Raw genomic sequence first — 14,404 nt, 5'->3', positions numbered from 1 at the left:
AACTGAAAGTTTTAGAGTAACACAAGAAAATTGTCTATAGTGTGGAAGGGGAAAGAAGCACATGATGTTAATAAGAGACCAAGAATCACATGAGGTCATACGACCACATTTTGTGACTTGTTTTCAGGAATGCATACATTGATGTTTGTGTGTATGTTCTATATGACAGTGGAGACCAGAGTAGATTTGATAAGACATGTTTTGCTCAATATATGCCAAATGAGACACATATCATAGATGCCAGAACACACCAAAAAAGTGACACATGTAAATAACATAGAGGTCAATGGACAAAGCACCTTTTCAGCCACATTAACGTGCATCTTAAATTAGTGATCAGAGTCACCACCAGTACCTTCATGGTTTAGCAACATCAAAGGTACTTTGTTTCTCATCATTTTCTCCTGTTCCAAATTTTTATCATTTGTTACTTTCAAAGACTTTATTTTTTAAAATTTATTTTTTAAATTTTTTATTGATCCTGTTCTTCCCCCCCAACTTTATGGTCACTCCCTCTCTACACACTCTATTCAAAATTCTTTGCCTTCTTTAATTATCTTAGTGAAAACTTAATATATTCTGCAATCTCTTCCTTCTTCATCTTAGTATGTTCTTTATTCAGAGAAATACATCACCATTAGCGTTGCAGGGCTTGTAGGAATAACAAGACACTGGATCTTGGTTTATTTAGCCCTGGTCTTCTTACCTTTCTTGTTTAAAGGCTTTCTATAAACATAACCACAGGTATCCGCTTCTTTATGGGGACTGAAAAGACTTTGGATTCTTTGACTACTTTTTGACACTGCTTCATAGGATTGGCATACCCATGTCAATCACAAATCAAGAGAACACAACACAAGCTCGAACACAGGACAATCTTATGGAGGCTTCTTCTTTTATTTTTTAATTAGATTCTCTCTTCTCAGAAATGTCTAGGTTTATTTCAAGTTAAAAAAACCATTCAGCTCAAGGATAAATGTTGCAAATGCGCTCGATATGGGAAATAACCAGGCCAGCTTAAAAAAAACAATTATATTTTTAAAGGTTCCAATGGGAAACTCACAGCACAAAAATGGGGAGTCCAACTTCCTCTGTGTCCGGCGGGAATTGTGCAGAGAGAGCACACACCTGGTCCACACCAGTTTTCTTCCTGTTTTCCAGGTAGCCACACCTTAACTGGGCATGACTGGTTAACAGAGCTTTTCCATCATCTCCCCCTTTTGTCTAAATGAGATTGATCCAAACCCAAACCAACTATATACAATAGGAACAGATACCAAATATAAAATTACAAACAATATAAATAATATTAACCAAAGAACGCATAAAAGTTTTACTAAAATTCTATCTCAAGGAATCTAAATCTTGCATTAAAAATAAGCTTGGCTAAATCATGAGGAAGGTAACTATGACTATCTAATCTTCAACTCCATCGAAGGCCTGAGAATGAAAATAATATTACTTGAGTAAACAGGAAGTACAATTGAGAAACTTCCAAAATGTGCAACAAATGATAGAGACAACTGGCTACCTGGGCAGTCACCCCAAGTCTCATTTGCAATGTTGAGGCAACAAACTTTGGCTAAGGCCTAACATAATTGACATACCATTTTCAAAGACAAGAAACTTTTCAGAACTATCTTACCCTGTCTTGGCAGGATTTGACAGTCCTGTTTTATCCATTCATGGATATTACGTATCTTCGTCAGTGGTTGAGGTATGGGCATTTCTTTGTCCAAAGGCCAGTTCTGCCAAGATGACAACAAGCTCCCAGTGGAGTGTCTTTGGTGTTCGACATTCTCTCGTGAATAGATTGGTGTTGCCAGGAGTGATTGTGTCTCACCACCACAGAGCTCTAAGTTAGATTAAATGTCATTTTCTAGAGCTCTTTAAAGAGGTTGAAGATTATCTAACTATACAGAATATAATCTCTATGTATCTAAAGAACCTAATTAATCTGACTATGTATAATAAACATGAACAACTATTGATTTATAATATTTAATACCTATATAAGTTAAAGACTAAAACTTCATGTCAGAATATTAAATAATCTGTAAACAAATGTGCAGCAAATGAGGAAAATGACCTCAAAATGTAAACAATATATGTGTATCTTGATCAGAGGTAAGAATAATATATAATGAAATATGAAAATATATCCTAAATGTTGTATCAATATTCAAAATGTCCTAAACAGAAGTAGAAACAGAATAATTTTGCATAGGTGCACAAATATTGTAAACAGAAATAAATATAATTTGAACTTGTATCAATATACAAAAAACTTTACCAATATAAATTATCCATAAATAATAGCTAACAAGTATTCATTCTATTACCCACTATTATTAACCCCCTTTTTTTGTAACAAACATAGTTTCCACCCCAACCCTCTACCTGTTACAAGTAATAATCAACAACCCCTAAACGGTGTTCCCAACACTGAGGACAAACTTTTTTGGGAGGGGGGTGTCACCCATACACAGCATTAGGATTAGAGAAAAGAGCTGCCAAATTCAAAGAGACAGCAAGCACGCAGTGGTGTAAGTGAAAAGGCTATTGAAACCTTGGATGGTTAGATTGTTTGACACATTGCCCCTTTTAAAATCAGTAATGTATTAGTTATACTTAAAAAATAATAAATCTCACCTGTGGTTTAATCAGTTGGAGTAGGTGCAGTAACCGTTGTCTGCCAGTAGGTGTCACAGTGCACTTGAATTTACCTGCTCGGATTGGATCTGAATTTAGGTGGAATACTGAAAAATACACTCAAATCAAGAAGTTGTTAGTATAAATCACAGACTGTGTGCTCTGTGTAGGTCTTTGGCTGTTCAGTAGCCACACTAAACAAGTCTCCCACTCCGCTCTGGCTCCAGCTCCAGCTCCGGCAGTGGCAGCAGAGATAGCTCTGGCTCCTGCAGTGGCGGTAGTAAGGGGAGCCAAAGGGGGAGCATCCGGGGATGGCTATGGGGCTCAGAGCTGTGTGCCAAGCTAGGACAGTCTATGCCCAAATGAAGGCAGTGTGGCCGCAGCTGGCCAGAGCTACCAGAGACTCCACTGGCCCCATGTTGGGCGCCAGATGTTGCAAACGTGTTTGATATGGAAAATAACCAGGCCAGCTTAAAGATAACAATTATATTTTTAATGGTTACAATGGGAAACTCAAGGCACAAGAATGGGGAGTCCAACTTCCTCTGTGTCCAGCGGGAATCACACAGAGAGAGCTCACACCTGGTCCATCCCAGTTTTCTTCCTGGGTTCCAGGTAGCCATGCCTCAACTAGGTGTAATTGGTTAAGAGATTCCCCCATCAGGTAAATGTTTAAAGATTTCATAGTATAACTTCCTGAGAAAGACTTCAAGTGAGAGAAGATTTTCACATCAGATATGGCTAGAGGAAGGACTATGCGAAATAAGATTCACATGCAAAACCCAAGAATTCAGGGCTTGCCCATAGAATATGATAGTAGATCTGTAACTTTACATTATTCCATCATTACATTTTTTTTTGGTTTTTTGTTTTGTTTTTAATTTTTAGTAAAATAAATAACATGGAGGCAAAGCATAACCTTCAAATTTCACAATTTCTTCTTTGGGAATATCAGAGGACCCAAGTTTGCAGCTTGTCCTCTTTGGACTGTTCCTGGCCATGTTCCTGGTCACAGTGCTTGGGAACCTGCTCATCATCAGGATCACAGTCTCAGATTCTCACCTGCACACACCTGTGAACTTCTTCCTCTCTAACTTGTCATCTGTTTCACCTCCATCACTGTACCAAAGATGCTAGTGAATCTCCAGTTATATTGTATGTTCATAATATATAGAGACTGCATCACCCAAATGCTTTCCTTTCAATTCTTTTCACTACTGGACATTTTACTGCTTACCATAATGGCTTATGACTGATATGTGGCCATTTGTCACCCCTTGCATTACACAGACATCATGAATAAACATCAACAAGATATTCAGCCATCTTCATTTTGTCATTTCCTATATTTTGTCAAGAAATTCTTCAAAATATTCAATCATCTGATAGTACACATTTAAGCATAATTTAATTTAAAATGACATATATAACAAATGAAGGTTATCTTCTTTAAAAATTAACAAATTTTATTACTGTTAAGAAACATTGTGCTTTGCATACAAAGTTTGTTACATAAATTCATGGTGAAGGAAAATCAGAAACTGGTTTTTCAATATGTATTCTTCATCTCACAATATATGATGAGTTAATCGTCCTTTATTGTAATATAATATAGGTACACTGTGGTTATAAAATATATTGTATTCCTCCATTTAAATTTCTATTTCTATTTTAAATCAGTGTCTTGTGTATACAATAGTTTTATCTAATCTAGCATTTGAAGTCATAGTTATTACAATGAGAAAAAGAGAAAGTTATAATGGGACAAATAAAAGAAACTGAAAAACTCACACTATTCCTCTTTTCAGATGACATGTATTTATACTTACTAGAGCCCCAGGCTCTATAAAAAACTTATTTTATGCCCAATTAATATGTACAGTAAAGGGACAGGATAAAAAAATCAAAGTAAATTTCAGTAGCATCTATGTATACCAGTAATATAAATGGTTAAGCAATAAATTGGGGAAAAGTATCACATTCACAATAATTACAAAATGACAAAATTCCTAGAAATAATCATAACCAAAAAGGTGAAAGACTTCTGCAACAAAAGCATTAAGGTGTAGAAAAAGGAAGTGAAGAAAAAATTTAGATGACAGTGAAACTGTCCATGTTCCAGGTTTGGCATAATTAATATTGTGAATAATGCCAAAATTCTAATGCAAGTCCCATTAAAATTATAGTACCATACTTCACAGAAATAGAAAAATTTCAAAACCACATGGAAACACAGAGTCACATAGATGAAGCTATTCTAAGCAGAGAGAACACTGCTAAAGGTATCAAAATATATGACTTCAAACTATACAATAAAGCCATAGTGAAAAAGACAGCATTATACTGAAATAAAATATACATGTAGATCAGTGAAAGTGTGTAGTGGTTTAAGAGAGAATATCCACCATAGACTCTGACATTTGGATATTTGATTCCTAGTTGGTGATATTGTTTGAGGAGTCTTAGGAGGCTTAGGAAGTATGACCTTGCTGGAGGAAGCATATCATTAAGGATAACATTCAGGTTTAAAAGTCTTGGGTCATTCCCAATTTGTTCCATCTGCTTACTCTTTAAGGATGTGATTATTCCTAGTATAGGATATGTGCACTCTGATCTGTTCTTGCCACAGTGCCTGGCACTTGCTACTGCCATGGACTCTTAAACAATCTGGAACTGTATGGCCTATAAAACCTTGTATCTCTAAGTTGCCTTAGTCATGCTGTTTATAATGGAAATAGAAAAGTAACCAATATAAGAGGACAGAGAAATGAATGCACATGGATATGGCAATAGTATTTGAAACATGAACTGAAAATATGGATAGCCCACTCTCACCACTACTGTGGGTATATATGTGCAAATGTGTAGCACAATTAATAAAATCCCAGAGATAGATACTGGGGTTCAACATGAAGGTCAGAAAAGCAAAAGAGCCAGCCACTGGCTCTTACCTCTATCTCAGACTGAAATGGTGATCCTGCCTTCAGAAATCCTTAGAATGAGAATGTGTCTGAGAATTATCTCCTCCCATCTTATATTACTCTCTAGGGCTGGGACTAAAGGCAGGTACCACTACCACCTGGTATCTGTAACAGACTATTGTGGCTACTGGTATCAAAGGCATCTATCACTATTGTATGGTCTGTAAGGCTGAGCAGTGGGGCTGTTTTACTCTCTGCTCTTCAGGCATGCATTATTTATTAAAATACAAATGAGATATCACTACATTTTCCCCTTTTGTTTAAAATATAGAAGAGTATAACTAATATAAGAAAACTATACACAATTAGTACACTGACGATATGTAATATATACAGGCAAAAAATATATTAGCAGTGCCTAATCCATTTGGATTTGACAAATTCAGAAAAAATACTCCTTATCTATCCTGTCTTTGTGAGTCCCAAGTTTTGTACCTAATTTACTTTCTATCATAACTTGCTTTCTACATCAGGCAAACAAGAAAAATTATTCAGTATAACTATATAGTCTTCAACTCCTTCTGAGACACGAGAAGGAAATAATAAACTGAGTAAGCAGGAAGCAAGAGAAAGCAACTTCCAAAAATGTTAGAAGTGACAGAAACAATTGGATGCCTGGATAGTCACCCAAAGTTCCTCTGCAACATTGGGGCATCTATCTTCAGCCTACAGGCTTAGCATATGTAAGAGACATTTCTGTGAAACAGAGTATTCTGAAGAATGTCTCTCCTTGTCTTCACAATGTTTGGCAATCACTTTCTTTTGTAAATTGCTTGTCCAATTTGGACAGAATACTGTCAGCAGTCAAGGCAAGGGCATTTTCTTGCCCAGTGGTTTACTTTTGCCACAAAGAAAGTAAACTCCTCATGGAGTTTCTTTGAAGCCCATTATCTTCTCTCAAGTAGAACGGTGCTGCCAGGAGTAGACATGTCTCGATATCATAAAACAGAGCCTATGTTTTTAAAAGATCTTAAATGCCATATTCTGTAGATATCTGAAGTGTTTGAAGGTGACCTGTCTATCTAAAATATATTTTTGTTTGACCTTGAAAACTTACCTTATGGCTGGGTGGTGGTGGTACACTCCTTTAATCCCAGCACTCAGAATGCAGAGACAGGTGGTTCTCTGTGAGTTTGAGGCCAGCCTGGTCTACAAGAGCTAGTTCCAGGACAGGCTCTGAAGTTACAGAGAAACCATGCCTTGAAAATAAAAAAACAAATCAAAACAAAACATACCTAATGTGACTACAAGTTCAATTATAATAGGTGACTAATTACTAACCTGCATTTTCTTATCTTAAATAGTTGATAACAAATAACTTTCAAATACTAGAAATCGGCATTACATTGTTAAATGAACTGTATAGGTACAATATGTTGAACAAGATTATAAACATATGTACAATATGTTTCAAAAATCAATTTCAAATTTGTATCAACATACAAAGTTTGTATAAAACATACAAAAGTTCGATCCAATGTAAAACATTTCAAACTAGTAGTTGCTTTCTAAAACTATAATCTGCTTTTTTTCTTAGAATCTGTATATCCTCCTTTTCTTCTTTTCAGAGTATATTCAACAGTCTACCCTTTTATCCTTTCATATTTATATCCCCATTTTTCTTTTCAAAACAAGAACCTTGAATCTAATTTCCTTTGTTTAGATTTGCTTCTGACCATTTCCAATAATAACTTTTAATCAATTCCCCTAAACAATGACAAATACCCACAATCCATTGAACAATCAAAAACCAACCTGCCACCTCTTGGAAATGTGGCTGTCTCATTCTTAAATTTATTTTTTGCTATCTTGGGATGGTGGTATCTTTAGGGGATCCTGAAAAGAAATTTTTTTGGTCAATTGTCAAGTCCTGAAAGAGGTAGCCTTATCAACTGTTGTCCAGCCTCTGCATAATGGGAAAGGGCAGGGATTGTCTCAAGTCCTGGCTAGAGTAGTCTGCTAGGCGGGATCATCTCAGTTAGCCACCTAGAAGTTGTCCTGAGCTTAGAAGTCCAAATCCAGTCTTTAAGTGGTGCTATCAGCTGAATGGCATCATATGAACCAGGTGGAATTGTTGTTGTGGGGCCCCACATTCTTCCTGGAGACTTCAGAGATTACTATAGGAAAATTCATTATTCACTTAGGAAAACTTAAACATTATTCATATCAAACTGGAAAGTTTGAATTTTGATAGACATATATACAAAGAAAGGTACCAAATAGACAAAAATATGTATGGGGACATAGAATTTTTGAAAGCATCATTTTGATAACATTAGTCCCTAGATTTTATCTTCCTTTTGTCCCATACCAGTTTGCTCTTCTGACATAAGACAGAAACTCTAACTTTTTCTTTTAACAATATGCTTGAATTTATAGGACAAATCAAGCTTTGATTTTTAAGCAAGCTGGGACTACCACTACATTGAATGTAAGGAGATATGGATGTTTAGTTAGTGAAATTTTACCCTGTAGAGAGTATTGATATCATAAATCAGTTTTTTTGGTGATTATTTTTCTAGATAACAGTCTTTTCTTTTTTTAGGCAGAATCTTGCTCCAACACTTGTGAGGTTTCCTTACAATTTGTGGAATTGTTACCTCTGTGGGTGAGCTCTCATTTCTACTTATTAAGAGGTTTCTCATTTCAAACCGAATCTTGAGTAACTTTGGTGGTATCCATAGCTTCCTTTCTCTTGTGGAAACAAAGAGAGAAATTTCTTACCCAACATAGCACATTTCCTGGTTTCCATTCTGTGTTCAACACATCCTTGAACTACACCAGCTGATTTAATTAGAATTTTTTCCTACTGTACGATGTATCTCTGAAGTTGTTGTTCGTTTCTCATTAGCATTAAGAAAATTCAAGGTTAATAAAGCATTGTGCAATCTATTTCTGGGAGTATTTATCATCACTTTCTGTTTATTTAACATAGCCTTTATAGTTCAATTTGATCTTTCAAAACTGCCTGACCTATAGGATTGTGTGGTATACTTGTAAAATGTTTTATATTATAATAAGCAAAAACTCCTTGATTTTTTTAGAGACATATGCTGGAACATTATCTTTACTTGTTCAGGTATACCCATGATAGCCATAACTTCTGGTAAATGTGATTACTGAATCAGTCTTTTTAGAACTCAAACCAGTTGCCCATTGAAACCTGAATAGCTATCAATGGTGTACATATTTTAAATTTCCAAATTCTAAAAAATGGAATACATCCATCCGCCAGATTTCATTCCTTTGAGAACCCTTTGAGTTACTTACTGCAGGTTATATAAAGAACAAGTAGGACATCTCCTTATAATTTCCTTGGCTTGTTGCTATGTGATGGGAAAGTAAGCTTTTAAAACTTATGCTACTGACATGACATTTTTATGAAATTCTGAGGTTTCCAGCACAATTCCAACCAATAATTAATCAATTTCTGAATTATCTTGTGCTAGAGGACCTGACAGACTCGTATGAGATCAAATATGTGTTATGTAAATGGATGATGCCTTGTCCTGATTATATCTTGTAACTGAAATAATAAAGTCAATTCTGCATAATATACTATAAATTCAGGGGTTTCAATATGCAAAACAACTCTTTCTGCATATTGCAAATCAGTAACTATATAGAGAGTTTCTTTAAAATCCTTAGTACCATAAGAATAGAATATAATTCTGACTTTTGGACAGAATCATAAGGACTTTATTCTACTTTACTTAAATTAACTGATTTGTAAACTGCCTTTCCTGGCTTATTTGCATCAGAATTGAACTTAGAGACTCCAGTTACTGGTGTGTCACATACAATGCAAGGAAGGATTCAATTAGTTCTCTTTGTAAGTCAAATTTTCTTACTTTTGGAATAGTTGTTAATTTCTCCCAAAAAGTTACTACAAACTCTTTGCCAGAGTTCACTTTGTTCTCATAATTTGTCAATTTCATCATTAGTGAATGGGACTATATTTTCTGCTGGGTCTATTCTTGTTAATTGATGAAGACTCAATTTTCCTTCCATAATTAACTCAGAGACCTTTTTCACATTTTTTAAAAAATGTTTTACTCAGTTTACACGGTAGAAAGATCCATTCTAAGACGATATCGTCCTTCTGCATTAAAAATCATGTATGGGAATGTTTGGATGGTAATATAACCAGAAAGCAGTTAATATTTGGATCCTGCTGATTTACTTGTGCCTCCTATAATTTTTCTTCAAAGACAATTTCCTCTCAGGTTCAGCTGATTATTCCCTGGGACTATTTAAGTTCTTGTCACCATCTAACGTTCTATTTAAATTAGTCAGGTCACCAAGTTCTATTCTAATAGTACACCATATATGTGAAATGTTGCTTAGCAACCTTTGGAAGTCATTAATTGTCTCCAATGGATTTCTCCTAACTTGAACCTTTGTTGTGATCCAGCTGCCCTCACTCCCCCAACTGACAGCGGAACTTCCTTGTGGTCTGTAATTGACAAGGATGTTTGTGTTTTTTCTGGCCGGTAGTTTTCCACAGAAGCAGTAGAGGTATAAAAGGCTTTGGCTGGGGCAGAATAAAGGTTGCTATTCCTCCACCTGAAAAGAACCCTCTGTGTCTCAATCCCAGCACCCACCTTCAGCAGTCTTGGTATTCAGGCTGCGCTGGCGTGGCCAGTGGTGAGGCAAATAGAGGTCCCACCGAGATCTGGAAAATGAGTATTTGTGAATGGGGTCACTCTGTCTGCCAGTTAAATAGAGGAGCATATTGGGAAAGGTAATGTGTTCTTCTTCCCCAGAGATACTCTGAGGGACATCCTCCAAAAGACTGGCACGTATAAAGACGCAGGAGGCTGAATTGAAGGCCTCAAAAAGTAACTGAAAGCCTTAAAGTAACAAGGCACCGAAGTAACAAGGAAGACAGCCGAAGATTTCATACAAACAATAGCTCAAGTTAGCCTGTGGTTTATTATGGGAGGGGGTTTAAATGTTCCAGACTGGGAACAAGCCAAGTCAGATTAAAAGGAAAGATGAGGCAGGAGGGTGAACTGAGGGCTTCAGAAAATGGAATGTGTACAGATGTATGTTATTATGTTGTCTTTTGTGTTCTGGACTGGAGAAAGACCTTTGATTCTGGGAACTGCTAAGAAAGGTATTTTGACTTTAAAATAAGGGCCTAAGGATTTGATGCTTTGGAAAAGGGGTTCTGCTTTTGTCTCCACAGAGAATGAGAACCTGTGGATTCATTTCAAATTTATGTGATTTGAGTCACTGAGACCCCCTGAAATGTTGATATAAAATACCCCCCGAAAATGCAGCACCCCCGCTTAGCAAAGTAGCCAGACAGGTTGACGATACCCAAATTTCCTAAAAGATTGTTAAAGTGGGGCCCCTTCAATGGATTCAGAGCAGGAGCAGTGAGCCTGCTTCCCTGAGTTTTGCTCCACTCCATGCAGCAGTTTGGACCCAGAGAGAGTGCGTCTGGGGCCAGAAGGAAGCTGGAGCAGAACTTTGATAGGTGGCTGTGGCGAAATGCATGTTGCTCTGGCCCAGTCAGTGCCCGCCTAGGGGACACCATGGCAGTGACAGGAATATCAGCAAATGTGGCAACAAGTGCTGGACCATAGAAGATCAGCAGAAGAGAGACCTTGGAATCACTGCAGCTATGATTGCCGTTATTGCTATCTCTGCCTCCGCAGGTACTGCTGTTGGAGTTGCTCTCTCCCAGACTGTGCAGACGGCTGAGACTGTCAACCAGCTGGCTGAAAGCATCAGCAATGCTTTGGACATTCAAAATGATCCTAGTGAACATATTCAATTGGGCATATTGACCTTGAACCAACAAGTGGCTCTGGTTCAGGAGCAAGTGAAATATCTTTGGACTTTTCAACAGTTAATCATGTTATGTGTATTACTCATGGCACTGTATTGAATGCTTCTGCTACTGTTATGGAGCTCAACCGTCATATGAGAGGGGTTTGGAATACTGCTTTTGTTAATTTTACCACCCAGTTAGTGCATGAGGGCTATGTGTCTGGGTAGCCATGGATGGGGAATATTTGGGGGCAGGATGTCACTTAAGACAGGGAATATTAGAGGGCTATTCCTTATGACAGGCAAGGTATTCCACTCAAAGTAACAAGACAGGCACCATTTATTTTATAAAATAAAATGGGGGTGGGGAGGAGTTGTGATTCAGCTGCCCTCACTCCCCCTGACTAACAGCAGAGCGTCCTTGTGATTTGTAATTGACAAGGATGTTTATGTTCTTTCTGGCCATGGTGGTAGAGGTATAAAAGTCTGGCTGGGGCAGAATAAGGGTTGCTCTTCTTCCACTTGAAAAGAAGCCTCCGTGTCTCAATCCTGAAACCCTCCTGCCAGTCTTGGCATCCAGGCCATGCTGGTTGCTTAGCAATCATTGGAAGTCATTAATTGTCTGCAATTGATCTCTCCTAACTTGAACCTTTTGTGGTCTAATTTTCTGTAAATGTATTTTATAACCAAAATAATCTATAGAATTTATTCTCTGTATTTTTTCAGGAGCAATTTGCAATCCCCAACAAGGAAAAATTCTCTTTCCTTCTTCAATTATTCTTCCTAAAGTATCTACATTTGCATCAGATAGCAAAATGTCCATGTAATGGTGAACTAATGATTCAGGAAATTGCTTACATATCATTTCCAATGGCTGACTTACCAAACATTGGCACAAGATCAGGCTATTTAACATTCCCTGTGGTAGAATCTTCCATTAATACCTTTTAGCAGACTGAGAACTATTATAAGTAGGCACTGTGAATGCAATTTTTTTCTTTGTCTTTTTCCTGTAAAGTTATAGTGAAGAAACAGTCTTTTAAATCAATAAGTAAAAGGCCATCCTTTAAGCAATAGTGAAAGCAAAGAATTTCCAGATTATAAAGATCCCATTGACTGAATCACCTTATTAAGCACTCTTAGATCTGTCACCATTCTCCATTTTACAGCTTTCTTTTAAACAACAAATTCAGAAGGAGTCTGTATGTGCCATGCAGGGTGGCAGCAAGCTGGGGGTGCCAAGGAATGCAGCAGGCAGATGAGCATGGCAGAAAAAGAAGTTACATTGAGGTGATGCTAGCTTTTCTCCCAAAACCAGGTGTCTAGGTTTGGGTCAAGCTTTGGCCTGTGCTGATGGCTAAAAAGCCTCAGGAAAATGGCTCTTTTCATGAATTCATATTTCAAATGTTGGGTACCAAAATGCAGTATGATTATTGAAAACCCCAGAGACAGATAATGGGGTTCAACCTGTAGGTCAGAAAAGTAAGCTAGCTGGCCACTGGCTCTTACATCTACCAAAGTTCAAAATAATGATTTTGCTTCCAAGAATTCTCAGAATGAAACTTTGCCTGAGAGTTGTCTCCTCCCATCTTCTATTCCTCTCTAGGGCTGGGATTAAATTCATGTAACCCTACCATTTGGTTTCTATGGCAAACTAGTGTGGCTACTGGGATTAAAGATGTGTGTCATCACTGCCTAATATATAAGACTGAGCAGTGTGGCTGTTTTACTCTCTGCTCTTCAGGAAAGCTTTATTTATTAAAATACAAAGAAATAGCACTACACAACTGCCTATATTATACATCAAACATCATTCACTTAATCACAAAAACAGCCTCTGTATTTTATTATCTTTATGGACCATCTTCCATGATGATTTCTGGGTTTTTGGAGAGTGGGCATATAATATAGCTGACCCATTTAGTGCTAAACATTTTTCAACCTTTTAATCTCTGCACCTTGGCCAGTTGCAGATCTGTGGTACATTGCCACCTACTGCTAAAAATCCAAACTTCTCTAATGAGGGTTGAGATATGCTCTAGTCTACAGGTGTGATGAAAAGTTATTCTTGCCACATAACATTTTTTGGGTAGAACAGTGACTGTGGGTCTAGGTGAAGTTTAGGTAGATGGTGAATAAGATCAACATACATCATATGAAATCCACAAAGGAATACTATTTTTAAAAGAAAAAAAACCCAAAATCTACTCAACAAATGCTCCGGATAAAGTATAATGTCCCCATGCAGAAAAAGAAACTAAATCTATGGCTCTCCCCTATTTAAAAGTTAATTAGAAATGAATCAAAGATGATCATTTATAAGCAGAAATTATGAACTCATAGGCAGTATAACTTAAAATGCAAGTATGTGTGCCTCATAAGTGCTGTAGTATTTAAGCATCTTACTGAGGCCTCAAGGGAAGCTGAAGATCCAGGTCAAAGACCATATTTGACATGAGTTAGACCCATAGACACAGAGAAACTCCATAGTTCCCACAATCCTCAGCAGAAGCTGGAGACTCAGTGTGTGAACCGATTTTGAGCACACATAAAGCCATTTGGTCATTTGGAATTTCCACATTTTTTAGCAGTTTCAGAAGCTGTGAACTCAGTGTGGTGCAGAATCTGGCTCTGGGTAAGGCTCATAGGAGTGTGGTGAGTTCCACTGCACAAAGCATAAGCTGCTTAACCAGACAGGAGACCTGAACTGAAACAGGTCAACCCATGATTCACATGGAAAGCCTGAGATAGAACTTCTGGCTACACACAATAGTACCAAGTGAGAAATATCCCTCAGCCTTAAGTACAAGGTAGTCCTCTAAAAGCACAGCAATCTCCAACACTGAAATAAAAGAGTTGAACTTGCAAGACAAAATATATAAAATAAAAACAACAACAACAACAAAATAACTCCAAGTGCACAAGTCACAGCCCAGAGAAAGAAACAACACAAAAATCTTCATTGCTCTGGTGCTGTCCCCACTGGCCAG

The sequence above is a fragment of the Myodes glareolus genome, chromosome 2, assembly GCF_982192425.1.
Source record: "Myodes glareolus chromosome 2, mMyoGla1.1, whole genome shotgun sequence".
NCBI lineage: Eukaryota > Metazoa > Chordata > Mammalia > Rodentia > Cricetidae > Myodes > Myodes glareolus.
This window is presented reverse-complemented; position numbering follows the sequence as displayed.